Raw genomic sequence first — 17911 nt, 5'->3', positions numbered from 1 at the left:
AAGCTGTCTGTCCACATGAATGGCCACCAACAAACTGGGGCCAGGAAACAGCTTGACCACTCATTTGCTGAGCACCCTGCCCATTTCAGTGAGTGCTTCATAGCCGGACCAGTCTGGATCCTTCTCATCAACACATGCTTTTCTGAATTGTGTGAGTAGGAACTCTCCCTACAATGTGTCACACATTCCTGTAATAGTCCTGGCCTGAACCTTTGTTAGTCATTGTCCTTCACCCACACACCTCACTCCACAGCCACCTATTCTACAAGTGCATCCACAATCTTTACTTCCCTCCTTAACCCTAGCCTCCCAACATCCTGCCCCTCCGTCTAATCCCCCGACTGCACCTAGCTACCCTCTTTCCAACTCATCCCTGTATGCTTCCACATACAGCTCCCACACTCCCTACATTCAGATTCCTTCTCACATCATGTGCAGTTATTCACAGTCTGGCCTCTGCTGCCAGAGACAGTGGTCATGTGTGTGAGCTATTTAGAATGATTTTTTGTGTGTGTGTGTGTGTGTGTGTGTGTGTGTGTGTGTGTGTGTGTGTGTGTGTGTGTGTGTGTGTGTGTGTGCCTTCTGCCGAAAACTTATGAATTTAGTACTCTTTTTGTTGTGCCTGTCTGCGGCTCAACATGTCCACTACATGATGAGTAGCAATCTGTCCTTTTTAGGATATTGTCATTGTATGATGTAGAAATCATTTTCATGTAAGACATTGCTTATCCTCACCACTTGGTGTGGATAGTATTCTATTAAGAAACCCATATCTGATGACATGTAATTTGAGAGCTGTCCTCAGGTGTTTGGAATTTGTTCTGCATTTTATCTTTATTCAGTGGAGGAGCAAGTGAGGTAAGTTTAAATCTATTTGTTTACTTTCAGAGTATTTCCATTGTTCCTATTATGCATATTTTGATAACAGTGGTGTAGAAGAAGAGAAGAGATGAAAAATGGGCGGAGGGGTTTAGGAAAATATAACAATCGTATTTCAGTGAAAATGAAAGGTCTCTTAGACAGTGCATTGTTTCTCTTTAAATGATAACCTATCCTGTTGAGCATGATATATGGGACAGACACACACAAGGGAGGACTCAAACCTCTGACTGGGGAGAGGGGGGGAGTAATATTGAGATCTGGTGACCAGAGGAGTTGCGAAAATTCTTCCTTAGGCTGAAAACCCGTCCTTGACAACACGGACTGTGTTAGCAAGGGCCTTGTTGTTATCCAACTGGGAACAAGCATTGTATCACAGGATGGACCTGATCAGCCAAAATGATCACACACTCCGTGGCAGTAAAGTGGCCTTGCAGAGTAACTATGGGGCTCATGGAATACCATGATAGGGCTGTCCAAATCACTCAACCCCCACCATGTTTCACTCTTTGAGCATAAACTTGGCCAGAAGTTGAAAACAGTGTGAAACAAGACTGAGCCAGCCAAATGACATTCTTCCATTGCTCCATAATCCAGCTCTTATGGCTTTGACACCACATTTTCCTGTTACACGCATTTCCATCGCTGATGAGGGGTTGGTTGGTTGGATTCAAAGAGAGGGAAAGGGACCAAACAAGAGGTCATTAGTTCCTTGTCCCCAATACAACAATGCCACAAGTGTGAGAATTAAACAAACGAGACTGACAACTCAAAACGAAATGAAAGGAAAAGTCACAAGAACGATGAATGGCAACAAACATGTAAATTGACAAAAGGGGACAAGAAAACCACAGAAACGCAAGAAAAGAGATGAAGAGATTAAAACAACAAAGCAGATTGCCATGGCTGACTGACCATGAGAATAAAAAAGGAGAAGCCAGCCACTCTTATACAAATTAAAACCTCCAACCTAGAAGCACTAGGGTGGGGGACACAGAGGGACATGCGCTCATACTTAGATCAAATGAAAACACCCTCCCTCACGAATATAACATAAAACTAATCAGCCGATGAGGCATGGTCAGATAAAATTAGTGGCAACGAATCTCCGGTAACCCAAGATTTCGTTGCTGGGCAGTGAAAATGGGACAGTCCACCATAATACGGGCCACTGTCAACCGGGCACTGCACCAACACTCAGGCGGGTCTCCACGGCACAGAAGGTAATTGTGGGGTCGCCTAATCGTGCCCAATGCAGAGCTGGCAGAGGACAACTGATTCCCTGCGAGAGGTCCGCATGGAATACATCTGCACATTCGTAGTCTCCTTAATGACATGCAGTTTGTTGTGTGTACTGTTATGCCATTCCATCTCCCATAGCCAAAAAGTTTGAAAAATGGTCAAACCCTACAGGGGACCATCACATAAAGGCCTAAATGTGTGAGACACCTTTTAATCACTCTTATGACAGGCAGGAACACCTCGGGCCTATTCTTACCCCCAGACCCGCACGTGGGGCAGGGGGGGGGGGGGGGGGGGGACTGATGAGTGGTTTTGGGACTAGTTCACCAAACAGTTCCTTGCTTATGGAACTCCCTTTGTATTGCTTTGGTGCTGGCAGGGGTTGCAAGTGCGACATTTAGTTCTGAATAGAGATTTGCAAAACTGTCCTGTGCGATGACCATCTGTGGCACTCACTAAACACACACTTTCATCCCCATTGTGACTTAGAGGATGAAGGTTTTCCACTTTCCCTTCATGCAGTTTAAACATTTTATTCAATGTCTCTCAGAATACCACCCACCCACAAGTACCAACAAATTGCTCGCATTGAGTTCACTTGGCTATGACATAATGCATCCACAACTACACAGAGTACTGTTTTGACCATGACTCACACTTGCAACGTGTTGAGGACGACTTGCACAGGTGTCATTCATGATCATATAGGAGGTTCATTCAAATGAAACCTGGTCAGTGTGTCTACCTTTGCCTTACACGTAAGGTGACACCACGTAACTGAAGTTATGGTGGTGCCATCTATTGGTAGAGAGACTGATGCATGTGCACCATTTGATGTTGCATAGCGCCAGTGTGGTTTCACACCAAAGAGAAGGTGGTCACACAAGTTATTGTACACTACCTAACATGCTGGCGATTAAGCAGGCACAACAAAGAGTGATTCAATTTTTGGCGGTTGTGGGAGTTGGAGGCCGTGAAACGTATCGATGGATGAAGGCTGTGTACGGTGAGTACAGTCTGAGTCATTCAAGTGTTGTGGAGTGGCGCAAACGATTCCTTGAGGGGCACAGGTCACTGGAAGACGATGCTCGTCCTGGATAGGCTCATCATGTCAGCACACCAGAAATGGTTGCGGAGGTGAATGCTTTACTCTTGCACAACCGCAGAATCAGCATGGACGAGGTCCATCACAGTTGTTGGGAATTAGTGTGGGCACCACCGACACCATAATGCATCAACACTTGAATTTTAGAAAAATCTGTGCGCAGTGGGTGCCCCACCAATTGACCACTGAACATCGCAATACTCGAATGGCGCTGTCTTTGAGTCATCTGCAATCTTATCATGAGGAGGAATACAGCTTTCTGTCGCATGTTGTCACAGGTGACAAAACATGCTGTCACCATTTTGAACCAGAAAGCAAGCGTCAGAGCAAGCAGCGGAAATATGGGACTTCAGCACCTCCAAAGAAATCAAAGGCCATGCACAGCAATTCTTGTTAGGTCATGATGTCCTCCTTATTTGACCACAAGGGCCCACTGCGTGTCGAGCTCCTGGAACGGGGAACCACCATCAGTGCCCAGTGTTATCAAACCACTTTACAGTACCTTAGACAAGCTATCAAGTCGAAACGCCGAGGCACATTGTCCAATGGCGTTATCCTGCTGCATGATAATGTCTGCTCATACACAGCCAATGCGGTGAATATGACATTGCAGCAGTTTTGGTGGGAAACTGCTGGAACATCCACCATACAGTCCCGACCTTTCACCATGTGACTTTCAAGTGTTTCGACCACTACAACCAGCTATTCACGGACATCAATTCGCAATGGACGATGTGTGACTTGGTCCAGGCCTGGATCTGACAGCAGCTTACTAGCTTCTTCAAGGATGAAATCAACAGGCTAGTGTCATGGGATAAATGTGCAAACAGTTTTGGTGACTATTTTTTAGTATGTGTACTGTGCAGAACTAATTTTTGAGTTAATAAATTTGTTATCAATACTTTACACTAGTGATTGGGTTTAATTTGAATGCCCATTATAGAACATCACAGCCTGCAGACTTAGTTGGCATCTGCATTTACATTTGACCGTGTATTTTTTGCAACTTTTTTGTATTTTTGTCCAACACCTGTGTACTGTATGCCTAAAAATCTTCAGACACTCCATATAATTTGTATTGTGCATTGTGGGATCATTCATCTGTGGATATATTTGTGCAGGGTAATGCATAAATATCACACACATTCCTTGTCAGAATGCATAGACATATAGAACTGAGTGAATTCAAACAGGACTCAAGTTCCTGCATTTTCACAATACTCCTATTTTTTCCAGGTCCACTACAGAAATTTCCGTGAAGTATTAAATTGAATCCTCACCCTGATAGTATAAAAATTTAACAGATAGGGACAAATGAATTACAAAGTGTGCTGTGCAAATTGATTATCAAATTAACCTTTACCTCTTGCAAAGGACTTGTATTACAATTTTTTGTTTTTTTTTTTGGGGGGGGGGGGGGGGGGGGTGATGAGGCGACTGTATGGTGGTAATTGGGGGAGGATAGCTTTTTGGAGAGATGTTGCTGTCCATGTGAAATTCATTCCACCAATTGGCAATACTGTACTAATTTGTAAATTTTTGCTGTGTATTTTTAACGAGAAGATAGCAGCTGCAATCTCTCGGACTTGTTTTGGAAAGAAAGTGCTACATTATTGCAGCACTGGTTCTGAGATTATCAATAGAGGCGGCTGAGATTAGAATGAACAGCAACAATTTTAACAGAGACCAGGGGTACACACTGAGTAGGGCATGAGGATGGCCTTGGATGTCAAAAGGAAGCAACAATGGATGCTTAACAGTTGAAGGGAGGCAGGAGATGCAGTTTCAAATGTGGTGCCAGCCCCTTGTGCCAGTCATGCACTGAACGACCAAGCCAGCCTCCTGCCTTCCACTCAACTAAAACGTCCAAGAACGGTAGCTTGCCATCCTTCTCCATCACTATGGTAAATTTGGCTCGGAACTCTGCAGTATTGTATCCATCTTGCTTCCTAAGGTACTCTGATGACACCTTCCTCATGGCGAAAATAAATTGCAGCAGTTCTTGGATCAATTAATGGTGTCCATCCCAAGATTAAATTTACCACAGAAATGGAGAAGGATGGCATGCTATTGTTTTTGGATGTTTTAGTTGAGTGGAAGGCAGGGTTGGTCATTCAGTGTACAGGAAATCAACACAAACTGATCAATACTTGAACGCTGATAGTTTTCACCACCCTGTGAACAAGAATGCCATCCCGAACATGTTAATACACTAAACCAAAGTTATTTCTGATGGCAACTGCCTACAGTCTGAATTGCAGCACTTGAGATGCATGTTCAGAGAAAATGGTTTTAGCAAAAGAGACACTGCCTTGCGAATCAGCAAAAAAGCCAAGCCGGCAGCTTTCCTGCCTTACTGTGGGGCAGCAAGCACGAAGTTAGGACGTGTACTCCAGAGACATGGATTGACAGCAGTGTTCTGGCCCGCTCCCACGATATGGGATTTTGTGCCCTGTTAAAGGGTCACATAGCTCTTCGTGTGCATGGTGTCCCTTGCGAGTGCAGCGGCATCTATATAGGCCAGACAATTAGCACAGTTGCAGAGCATTGTATTGAGCATAAAGACATATTAAACAAATGGAGCTTGAAAAATCAGCCACAGCTCAGCATTGCCTGGAAAACAGACACAAAATACTGTTTGAGAACGTGATTCTTGACTCGTGCATCAACATACTGGGAATCCATTACAAAATAAGCAGCTGGGATTTGAACAAACAGCAACAATTTTAACAGAGACCACGGGTACACACTGAGTAGGGTGTGGGGCGGGCTTTGGATGTTGAAAGGCAGCAACGACAGATGCTTAACCCTTGTAGGTAGACAGGAGTGGCAGCTTCAAATGTAGCGCTGGCCCCTCGCACCTACAGATGTCACTCGTTCCCACGGCGGGCTGGAATGCTACGAGCTGCCCAAATCACCTTCTGCACATGCTTCGTTTTGATCCCCTCCGATTCATACCTGCCCTGGTAGTCTGTAGTTTTGCTCTTGACGATGATGGCAGAGGTAGCCATCGAAAGCTTGAGAATTTATTCAAATTGATGTGGCTTGAAAACTGAGAACATCTTATTCAGATGTGCTAGGTTCACACAGCTGTCTATAAAACTTGCACATGTTCAACTATGGAGCCATTGTTGCAATTTCACTACAGCATTGGAGGATCTCAAACACTGGTGAGCTGATGCCGAAGCAAATGTGCTATTTGACAGAAGGCATCCAATTTTTGCTGACTGAGGGCTAGAGTGCTTTAAAGTATTTAACAGAACCATAAGTGCAATTCAGAACAGATCTCACATGAACCAGAACATTTCACCTGACAAATTTCCTGTCAGGGAATGCCTTAAATGAGAGCTCACTCTCTCGAACAATGTGCAGGTGTTTTGGTGGCAAATATAGTAGAGATACTGATATAGTGTAGGTAATTAATATAACAGCTGCCTTCAAGTTCAAGGTGAAAGAGCAGATTAAGAACACCAAGACAGATCAACTCTTGTATATATTGAGTTTTTTCTAAATGTGTGGATTAAGTGATACTTCATCCAAATATCAAAATGGCTGTGCTTCCTTTGATAGCCTCTTTCATTCAACAATATCACTGAGATATCTGATGATCATGATTTGTGACTTTGTGTTTAATTTCTGAACATTAAATTTGGTACAGATCAACTTCTTTGAGGGCTTCTATGTTATTGCTGCAATTTAACTGTCCGCTAGTATCACTAAATTGTCGGGAAAAGCTAAGCGAGAGATATTAATGTCCTGTTTGTTCATCCAAGCAGAACAGGTTTCCAAAGACTTTGATTTTTTAATTTTCATCCTATTCCCTAAGGACTTTTTCTAAGATGAAACTGAAAATGTATTGTGGCAATCTATCTCCTAGGCAAACAATTGTTGTAACTTCAAAAGGTTCAGATATTTCCCCATCTTAATTTCACTTTGTACACTGTGTCCATGAGCGTTCGGTTAATGATGCTTATTGCCTTTGGGTCTAGATACTGCCCTTTTAGTGTATCAAAGAGGTTTGTAACTGTTTCCAGATGACTGTCTTTTCTTTCCTCCATTCCTTTTGTATTAGTTTCCTGGATTCTTTTTGTGTCAATTTCATGAAGGTGTGTACTCCTGCAGTGTGCTCTTTTGGGGAAAATGATGCGGGCAAGATAGTGATCCAAGTCACAATTTGCACCTTTACAGATTTATACACTGTGAACTTATTTCTGAGAATGGTATGTGACAGCAACATGATGGATTTCATACTCATCTAACAATTGTATGGGTTACCTCCAGGTCTTCTGCTTTTGAAAATTTTTACTCAGTGGGTCAATGTGATTACAAATTTGTTTTACTGACATAATGCAATGAATCTTGTGCCATTCTTGTTAGTGGGACATTGTTAACACCCCCCCCCCCTTTTTTTGTATACTTTATCTTCACCAAGCTGTTTAAACATCAACTAGTGGAATTTTTAGATTACTTTATTATAAATCATACTTAAACCAATCTACAGATTACTTTACTTTTTTATAATAATAAAGTGTACTCAACTTGTGCTCTATTTACTACAAAGATACATTTAATTTGTTTTGTGCCCAATGTTATATAAATATGGTTCAATTAAATAATTTTTTTTCCAATTACAGAAATAGCTAAACCTATGCAAAAAATTCAGGAATGCAGTTTTACAAGGAGGGGATGGGGGCACAGATTTGACAGTTGTGCTAAGGGTGCGTGACCAAGTAAGTTTAGTTCTGATGTCGTGTGTTTACAGCAAGTGATTCAGCAGTCACCCATGAAACCCAACAACTTCACAGCATCTAAACTGTTCAGCTATCCTTTGTCACTGAGGCTACATACCAATTTTTACATTTCGTCTCCACTTTTCTTCCATTTTGTTGATAACAAACCATTCCTTTGTCCTATCAAATGAAAAGTCTGCTGCTTCTTGGGCCTTTCTAGTATTGATGCCTTTTATATACAAAGTTGCATTCTCCACAAACTACAAGAACTGTCCACGAGAGCTTATATCATTTATGGAACCAGGAACAGGAATAGGTGAAGGGGAGGGGGGGGGGGGGGGCGCATGGCTGGTTCATCTCTGTGGCACGCCATGTTTTCACTTCTGTTGACATGATGGTGCTCCTTGGGCACATACGATCTGCTCTTTTTTTTTTTTCCTTCCCTAAACAAGATTTGAAGGTTGCCAGTACAGTGCCTCCAATTCCATATTGACGGACAAGGGAATGTACAGACTTCCCCTCACCAGTTTGATTCATACTGACAAGATATGTATGGCACAATAAGGAAAATTGGAAATTTGTGGTAAGTTTCTGTGGGACCAAACTGCTAATGTCTTGGTCCCTAGGCTTACACCCTACTTAATCTAACTTAAACAAACTTATGCTAAGTACAAAACACACACACACACACACACACACACACACACACCCGAGGGAGGACTCGAACCTCCGATGCGGGGAGCCGCACAAACCATGGCAAGGCGCCTAAGACTGCACGGCTACCCCGCACGGCACAACTAGGATTTAAACATATGTAAACAGAAAGACAACTCTCAACCATTTTCAAGAAAATCATGCTTGAAAATTTTATGTGTGCTCACATACTTCGTATTGTCGCTAATGTTCAAGCAGTCAGCAGCTGAGTGAGTAAGTGCTTAATTTCAAAAGTGCGAAGTCTGGATCAAATCAACCTGCCAGCACTTTTTTTCCCTATTCCTGCATAATTCTAACAACAGAATTATTGTGACTGTGCCAATTATCAATATTTAATGGTTCACTTATTATTTTCGTAACCTTTATCCTGAAAAAAAGGAGAAATATGTCATGAGGAGATTAGAAATTAAAAACAGGATACCCAAGAACTTTCAATAAAATCAGTGCAGTCATTTTATTTATATTATAACACCTCCACATTTGTGACAAGTATCATGTTTGACCTATGAAGCACTGCACAAATTAAGATGATACTGATCATAAAAACATGCAAAACAAAAATTGTTGTGCCATACAGTATTCGTGGGGAATGCCTAATTTTTACTTGTGCATGGTTCTTGGTCATCACACAATGTCAGTGCTAAAGATTCTCTTTCTTCGAAGCTAGCTTTACACTAGTACAAAGATCTTGTGCTACTGTAGCTGTAACTTTGCCTCTCTGGAAACCATGCTGTGCATCTGTAAAGATTTTATTAATTTCAAAGTAATTTGATACTTGATCTTTCACTGCCTGTCATCATACCTGGGTAACCCTTTGTATAAAATGGCACTGTGTTTCAGAAAGTCCAAAAATACACCACCAGAGAAATACTTATTAATTACAATAATTAGTGGTTCGGCAGCTCTTGAGGATATTAGTAGACATTCAACATATGCCTTGACTACCAGATGGCTTTACTTTTTCCAGTCCCCCCCTCCCCCCTCCCAGTTCACCAAGGCGTACTTTTTGTCATTTCTTACAGCAGCTGCAGGATCTACGAGGATTTGAACTTTAACGGTGGCCACTATTTATTTACAGCTTGTACAAATTAGATACGGGTTTTGAAGTTTTACTGACCTTCAGAGTACTCACCAACATTGTGTATAACCAATTGCCAGTGATGTGGAAGTCGTAGGATACTAGTTGTTTTGACAGTTCGAGCAGCACGGTCTACTGCCAGATGAATTTGTAGCAGTTCTGAAGCGAATGCTGTGAAGTGTTGCCTTCACTTTACAAATCGAGCTGAACTTACGATGACTTCAGTCAGGAGAGTGCAGTAAAAGTTATCATCATGCTGTTCATTTTTGGAACACAACCTACGACAAGCTTAGAGACAGAAGTTATGACACTTTCTACAGGACAGTTCTCAAGCACGTACAGTGCAAGCTGTTACTTATTTGTTTGACTGATGAGGCTGCTCTCGTAAGATTTATTCGATTTATAAACTGAAGGAAACACTTCACGGCATTCACTTCAGAACTGCTACAAATCTGTCGGGCAATACACTGCGCTGCTCGAACAGTCAACAAAACTTGCACTGCTAAGAGTATCCTACGACTTCCACATCACTGGCAACAGATTGTACACAATGCTGGTGACTACTTTGAAGCTCAGTAAATCTTTGAAACACACATCTATTTTATACAATCTGTAAATAAATAGTTGCCACTATTAAAGTTCCAATATTCGTATATTGAGGTCTGCGGTTGCACTTACAGTGTTTATCACAATGTCAATAAAATAATTGTTAAAGAAATCCTGACTACACAAATTGAGAAAGACGTAGGTTTCTTTGTGTGTTCACTGATCATGCCTCCAGCTGCCTTACATGGATTGTGAGATCCTTCAATGAACAAATCAATGTCCTCCTTAGCTTCTTCAACATCCCTTTTATAAATTCTTCCTGCCTGTAAATATCTGCTGTGAAACATTTCCATAAATCCTCAAAACCCAATACATCGCAGAGCACTGTGAGGTTGCACAGTAGGGGCGAAAGACCAAATCCCTGTCTCACACCCTCTTTAATCTAACCATTTCGTTCTTGGCCTCCCAGTGTTTTTGTTCCCTCTTTGTTCTTGTATATTACCCATTTTTCCCTATAACTTACCTCTATCTCTCTCAGAATTTTGAACATCCTGCATCACTTTACATTGTCTAAAACTTTTCCAAGTCAAAAAATCCTATGAACAGTCTTGATTTGTCTTTACTCTTGCCTTCATTATCAACTGCAACATCAGAAGTGACTTTTTGGTGCCTTAACCTTTCCTGAAGCCAAACCAATTATCATCTAATATGTCCTCAGTACTCTTCTCTGTTCTTCTGTATATTATTCTTGTCAGTAATTCGAATGCATAATTCTCACACTTGTCGGCTCTCACAGTTTTCAGAATAGTGTGGGTGATTTTTATTTCCAAAAGTCTGATGGTATATCGCCAGTTTAATACATTTTAGAAATTTCGATCGAATGTTATCTATACCTTCTGTCTTCTTTGCTCTTAAGTCTTCCAGCTCTTTCATATTCTGATTCTGCACCCCCCCCCCCCCCCCCCAATCAATTCCTGTTTCTTGTTCTAAACACCATCAGACAAGTCTTCCCCCTCATAGAGGCCTCCAATGTGCTCTTCACACCTGTCCCCTCTCCCCTCTACCACCTCTACGTTTAAGAGTGGAATTCCCATTGCACTTTTAATGTTACTGATCTTGCTTTTAATTCCACCAAAGGTTGATTTGACTTTTCTATACGATAAGTCTGTCCTTCCGATAGTCATTTTCTTTTCGATTTCTTCACATTTAGACTATATAAAACCTAAAATACAAAGTCAGTAGGCTTAGACGAAGTACCGGCTTGTTTCAAACTGACACGGATCGGCATAAACCGAGGAGGGTGGTCCGATCTTCTGCTCAGGACGTACACGATATTGAGGGACAGTGCACAGTGTGCGGACAAGCACAATATGTGGGAAGACCAAGAAAGTTCCCCATCAAACAAGAGCCCCAGGAATTTTGTAGTTTCAGCGAATGGAAGAGCAACGTGCCCAAGACAAAGGTGGCGGAAGAAACCCATTGCACCGCCAGAGACTCATACAAACAGTTTTGTCAGTGGAAAAACTAAAGCCACTGTTGATGCTCCACGAGTAAAGACAATCGAGAAATCACTGAAGACATCACTCAAAGAGACAAGTCCTTTGAGAACTGCAATAGATCACAGAGTCATCAACAAAAAGGGAGGCTGAGATGCCTGGCAGGATACAGTCAATAATAGGATTAATGGCTATAGAAAAGAGAAAGACACTCAGCATGGAGCCTCGAGGCACACCCTTCTCTTGGATACAAGTGTCTGATAAGGCAAAACCCACAAGGACTTTGAAAACTCTATCTTTATAAATTCCTGAAAGAAATAGGGCAGGCAGCCTCGGAAGCACTAGGTGTATAGAGTATGGAGAGTACCAGTTCCCCAGCAGGTGTCGTAGGCTCGCTTTCTCCATATCAATAGACATGGCCACGGTCCAGTATTCCACAGAAAACTGTTCGTTACGTGGGTTGACAAAGTGATGAGATGGTCAACTGCAGAACAGAACACACAAAATCCACATTATGCAGCGGAGATTGAGAGACTAAAACCTCTGTACCAGCCAGCCATGGATCATGTTCCATCATCAAACTCTCTCTGGTGAGAATTGTGTGGTAGCTCGAAGGAAGGTGTTTGTCCTTACCAGGCTTAGGTACGGGTGTGACAGTGGCTTCATGGCAGCGTCTGGAAAACATGCCACCTCAGGCGGAAGGTCAAAGCGGACCGCAAGGGAAAGCGGGAGGTCCAAGTGGTTGCAAGCAGGCAATTTCATTTGCTGGAGGCAGAAAACAACCAGACGTTGTGATTCCGAGATTAGCCGCAATTTCTCCTTGTCAGATCTAATGCCCCATAATAAAGGGGAATGAGTAGGAGGGAACAAATAAAGGGCAGTCACCTTGGCAGCTGCTGAGTGTGCCAATCTTGGAAAACTCCCTGCTACAGGGAACAAAGACTTGAGGATCCTGTTCCATGAAATCTATGAAGGTGTCTGCATTCTCCCTGGGTTGGCCTGCCAACTCCAGGGGAGAAATATGTTAGGCAGTGTGCACTGGTGAAATGGAGGTCGGCCGGATGAGTGTATCACATGGTGACACCACTGAACAGAATCTCCGTGTTGGGAAAGGAGAAGACCGTTTGCACTTGTTCAATTTCTTGGAGCCTTTACAGTTGGCAGATGAAGACTCAAATGTATGTTTGCCGGAGGGACGAACAAAATCTTCATGGGAATGTTCCTTTTGTCCTTTCTGGTACGATGATTGTGTAGCAGGTGATTTCGCCATCAGGGGTGAAGATTTGGTGGCTTCTTGTGCAGCTTTGGGAGAATGAGACGGAGATTCTACTGTGGTGCTGGGAAATTTCACAATTGCAGCATTGGAGGTTCGTTGTTTGGTTTAAAAAGTGGAGAAAGGGACCAAACTGTGAGGTCATCGGTTCCTTGTTCCCAGTAGAACAATTACCCAAAGGAAAGAAGAAAACAATGATGATGTATGGCACAATAACAGGAGAAAGGAAGAACCAGAAGAACGACAGAAGGACAACAAACACTACAATGGACAAAACAGGACAAGAAAACCATAGAGAAATGCAAGAAACAGGGAGAACAGATTAAAAACACGAAATAAGATTACCATGGCAGGCTGACCATGAGAATAAAAAAGGAGAAGCTAGCCACTCTGCAACACATTAAAACCTCCACCCTAAAAGCTCTAGGTTGGAGGACACAGAGGGATAAAGGACACGCTCTAAAACTCAGATCAAATGATGAAACCCACCCTCATGAATAAAATGTAAAACTATAGCTGCTGTTAAGGCATTGTCACCTAACACCAAAGGCAGGGTGCTGGGAAAGTTAAAAGACCGCCGCAGAGCAGCTAAAAGTGGGTAGTTAAGCAAGAGGTGGAGGACTGTCATCTGGGAGCCACAGCGACATTGAGGTGGATCCTTGCGACGGTGTGTGAGCCACGTATGGCCAATGTGGAGCCGACAAAGGACAACTGATTCCCTGTGAGAAGACCGCAGGGAAGACTTCTACACACTTGCAGTCTCCTTAATGACACACAGTTTTTTGTGCACACTGTTATACCACTCCATCTCCCAAGCCGAAAAACTCTGTGGTGTACGACAGAACTCAGGTCACTTGCAGAGAAGCCCATCTCCAGGAGCGATTTCCATGTAGCCTGTCAGCAAGTTCGTTGCCTAGGATTCAGTCGTGTAATGGGGTCCACACAAACACCACTGAATGACTGGACTCTTCCAGGGCGGAGATGAACTCCTGGATGTTCGCCACCAAAGGTTGGCAAGGGTGGCACTGGTCAATAGCTTGGAAGCTGCTCAGGGAGTCAGAACAGAGAAGAAACGAATGACCAGAACAGGAATGGATGTACTGAAGTGCACGATACATGGCTACAGCCTCTGCAGTGAATACACTGCAGCTAGCAGGTATGGAATGCTGTTCAATATGGCCTCTGTGGACATAGGTGAAGCCAACATTAACATCAGTAATCGAGTCGTCAGTGTAAACAACTTCAGAGGCCCAAAACACGTCAAGAATCAAGAGGAAGTGACAGCGAAGAGCGGTGGGGTTAATGGAGTACTTACGGCCGTGCAAAAGGTCCAGATGAAGCTTCAACCGAGGTGTTGACCATGGAGGTGTACATGAATGGACATAAAGTAGAAGTGGTAAAGGGAAGAACTGCAGTTCAGGGAGAAGGGATTGCATGTAAACTGCAATCATGAGCCCTGACCTCGGTTGCCGATGCAGGAGATGAACTACAGTGGGTGGGAAAAGGAGACTGTAGCTCAGATGCTCAGAATTACGAATGTGTGGAACATAACTGGCGAGCAGTTGCGTCCATCGGATCCACAATGAAGGGACTCGGGCCTCCGCCAGGATGCAGGTCACCGGACTCTTCCTAAAAGCTCCTGTCGCTAGGCGAACACCACAGTGGTGCACTGGGTCGAGCAAACGCAATGCTGAGGGCGCCGCCAAACCATAAACCAAACTCCCATAGTCAAGGCAGGATTTAACAAGGGCTCTGTAGAGCTGCAGAAGCGTAGAGCGATCTTCACCCCAGTTGGTGTTGCTCAGGAGGCGGAGGGAACTGAAGTGCTACCAGCACTTCCGCTTAAGCTGACGAAGGTGAGGAAGCCAAGTTACTCAGACGTCGAAAGCCGGTCCTAAGAATTTACATATCCCAGTACAGTGAGTGGATCATAATTAAGGTCAAGTTCTGGCTCTGGATGAATGGTATGATGCCGACAGGAGTGCATAACACTTGACTTTGCAGCCGAAAACTGGAAACCGTGGGCTAGAGCCCATACTGCACCTAGTGGATGGATCCCTGCAGGTGCTGCTCATCAACACCAGTACTGGTGGAGCAGTACGAAATGCAGAAGCTGCCTGCATACAGAGAGGATGAGATGGATGGCCCTACAGCTGCTGCTAGACCATTAATGGCCACTAAAAATAGAGACACACATCCACACTCAATACAGAGCCCTGCAGAACCCCATTCTCCTGGTAATGGGGGAGGGGGACTACGGGAGGCACCCACTTGGACACAAAAAGTACAAAGTGACAGGAAATTTTGGATAAAAATCGGAACGGCAGACCCCACTCATACCGGGTGATCAAAAAGTCAGTATAAATTTGGAAACTTAATAAACCACTGAATAATGTAAATAGAGAGGTAAAAATTGACACACATGCTGGGAATAACATGGGGTTTTATTAGAACCTCCCCATATTGCTAGACGGGTGAAAGATCTCTTGCGTGCGTCGTTAGGTGATGATCGTGTGCTCAGCCGCCACTTTCGTCATGCTTGGCCTCCCAGGTCCCCAGAACTCAGTCCGTGCGATTATTGGCTTTGGGGTTGCCTGAAGTCATAAGTGTATCGTGATCGACCGACATCTCTAGGGATGCTGAAAGACAACATCTGACGCCCATGCCTCACCATAATTCCGGACATGCTTTACAGTGCTGTTAACAACATTATTCCTCAACTACAGCTATTGTTGAGGAATGATGGTGGACATACTGAGCATTTCCTGTGAAGAACATCATCTTTGCTTTGTCTTACTTTGTTATGCTAATTATTGTTATTCTGATCAGATGAAGTGCCATCTGTCAGACATTTTCTGAACTTTTGTATTTTTTTTGGTTCTAATATAACCCTATGTCATTCCAAGCATGTGTGTCAATTTCTACCTCTCTATCTACATTATTCCATCATTTATTCAGTTTTCAAATTTATACTGACTTTTTTATCACCCAGTACATTGTGGCAAGGATATGATGTTGCCAGATCGTGTCGTACGCTTTACATAAGTCAAAAAAGACAGCAACGATGTGTTGGCATCTGGAAAAGGCTGTTCGGATGTCAGATTTGAGGGACACATGATTACCAGTGGTAGAGCGACCCTGGCAGAAGCTGGCCTGACACGGAGCCAGTAGGCCACGTGGCTCTAGGACCCAACCCAACTGCCGACACACTATATGTTCCAGCAGCTTACAGATAACGTTGGTGAGGCTGATGGGCCGATAGCTTTAGACATCAAGCAGATTTGTACTGGATTTTAGCACCAGAATGAAGGTGCTCTCCTGCCAATGGAAAGGCACCATCGTACCACATCAGGTTGAAGATAATGAGGAGATATCGGTTGTGGTCAGACGAGAGATGTTTAATCATCTGACTTTGGATTTCATCCAGCCCAGGAGCTGTGTTGGGGCAAAGTGCAAGGGCGCTGAGGAGCTCCCACTCTATTAATGGGGCGTTATAGGGTTCACTGTGGCGTGTAGTTAATGAGAGGACTTTCCTTTCCATCTGCCATTTGAGGGTGTAAAGGACTGGGGGTGGGGGGAGTAGTTTTCCTATGCAGAGGTTCGAGCATAGTGCTCAGAAAAGTGCCCAGCAATCACGTTTTGTTTTGTTTTAGGGTGCAAAAAACAACTGATGTCATATGCACCCAAGTCAAAACTATAGAACACAAACACAGAGATGAGGGAAACAACTAAATGTCAGACCCAATGGACAGTATAGGAGACAGGTAAACAAGGCAGGTAAAAGAGAGAGAGAGAGAGAGAGAACCATTAAGAAATTGAGATCCAAAACTAAAAATGAAATGGCCTTTGCTATATTGCTTTGGCAGATAAAACGTAAAACGCGGTCTACAGCATGCACGCCATTCGCTAAAATGGCTGATAAATCAGATGGCGAACCCAAACTGGAACATAAAAAAAAGGGCATTCCAGCAGGTAGTGGCAGACAGTTAAAATTTTGGCATAATGCGTACAAACTGGTGAGGCAGCGCCACTAAGCAAATGACAATGGATAAAAAGGCAGTCCCCAATACGCAGCCAAGGGCTGAGAGGAGGTCGTATAAGGTGCTGGGTGAGGCTTAATAGGCAAAAGCTTATTCCTGTGAAGGGAGGACCACTGGTGATGCCAAAGGCTCACCACCTCATAACAGACGGCAATGCAGAGATCATCGGAGGGAATATAGGTGCTCGTGGGCTGAGGGATGAGGACTGCAGCCTTGGCAGCAGCGTCAGCAGCCTCATTTCCTGGCAGACCAACGTGACCAGGCACTCACAGAAACACGACACTGGTTTCACCAAAAGTGAACAAGTAGCAGTTTTTCTGGACCTGCTGCACTAAGGGATGAGCAGTGTACAGTGCACATAGACGTTGGAGGGTGTCGAGTGAGTATGAGCAGAGGTCACAATTGGGAAGGCTGTGTCACCGGATGTACTCCACGGTCTGATACAAGGCAAAAAGCTTGGCTGTAAATACTGAGGATTGTGCCGGAAGGCGATATCGAAAGACTCGGGTGCCAATGACAAAGGCACACCCAACCCCAAGGTCAGTCCAAGAGCAATCAGTGTTTACAAACGATCTAAGGAATCATCAAAGGAGGAGGCATAGGAAGGGTGGCCATTATTGGCAGACAAACGGCATGTATATCTGCTGTGGAGAAAGTCATGGCGGTAGGACAGTGGTAGTTCAGCAGCTTTAGCATAAAGACTCTCAACCAGGCTGGTGTAAAAGGTGTCCGTGGCCAAACAGATGCCATGATGATGGATAGTGTTGAGATGGCGCAAAAAGGATGGGTGTGCAGATGCACCCATAGT

At 43.7% G+C, this 17911-nt stretch overlaps 1 protein-coding gene across 3 annotated transcripts in view; it reads right to left on the bottom strand.

Moving 5' to 3' along the window:
- The window catches only part of LOC126272898 (lysM and putative peptidoglycan-binding domain-containing protein 3-like), a 65213-nt gene that overhangs the window by 24018 nt on the left and 23284 nt on the right, over positions 1–17911 (bottom strand). Inside the window, exon 2 of one of the 3 annotated variants that reach the window (XR_007549275.1) lies at positions 8842–9037. The exons of the other annotated variants lie outside the window; for them this stretch is intronic. The gene's annotated coding sequence lies outside the window, so the exon portion shown is untranslated. The remainder of the gene's footprint in view (positions 1–8841; positions 9038–17911) is intronic. 3 annotated transcript variants of the gene reach the window in all.

This window comes from Schistocerca gregaria, chromosome 5, assembly GCF_023897955.1.
Source record: "Schistocerca gregaria isolate iqSchGreg1 chromosome 5, iqSchGreg1.2, whole genome shotgun sequence".
Taxonomy (NCBI): domain Eukaryota; kingdom Metazoa; phylum Arthropoda; class Insecta; order Orthoptera; family Acrididae; genus Schistocerca; species Schistocerca gregaria.
The sequence above is the reverse complement of the archived record's forward strand: the minus strand, read 5'-3'. Positions and strand labels throughout refer to the sequence as shown.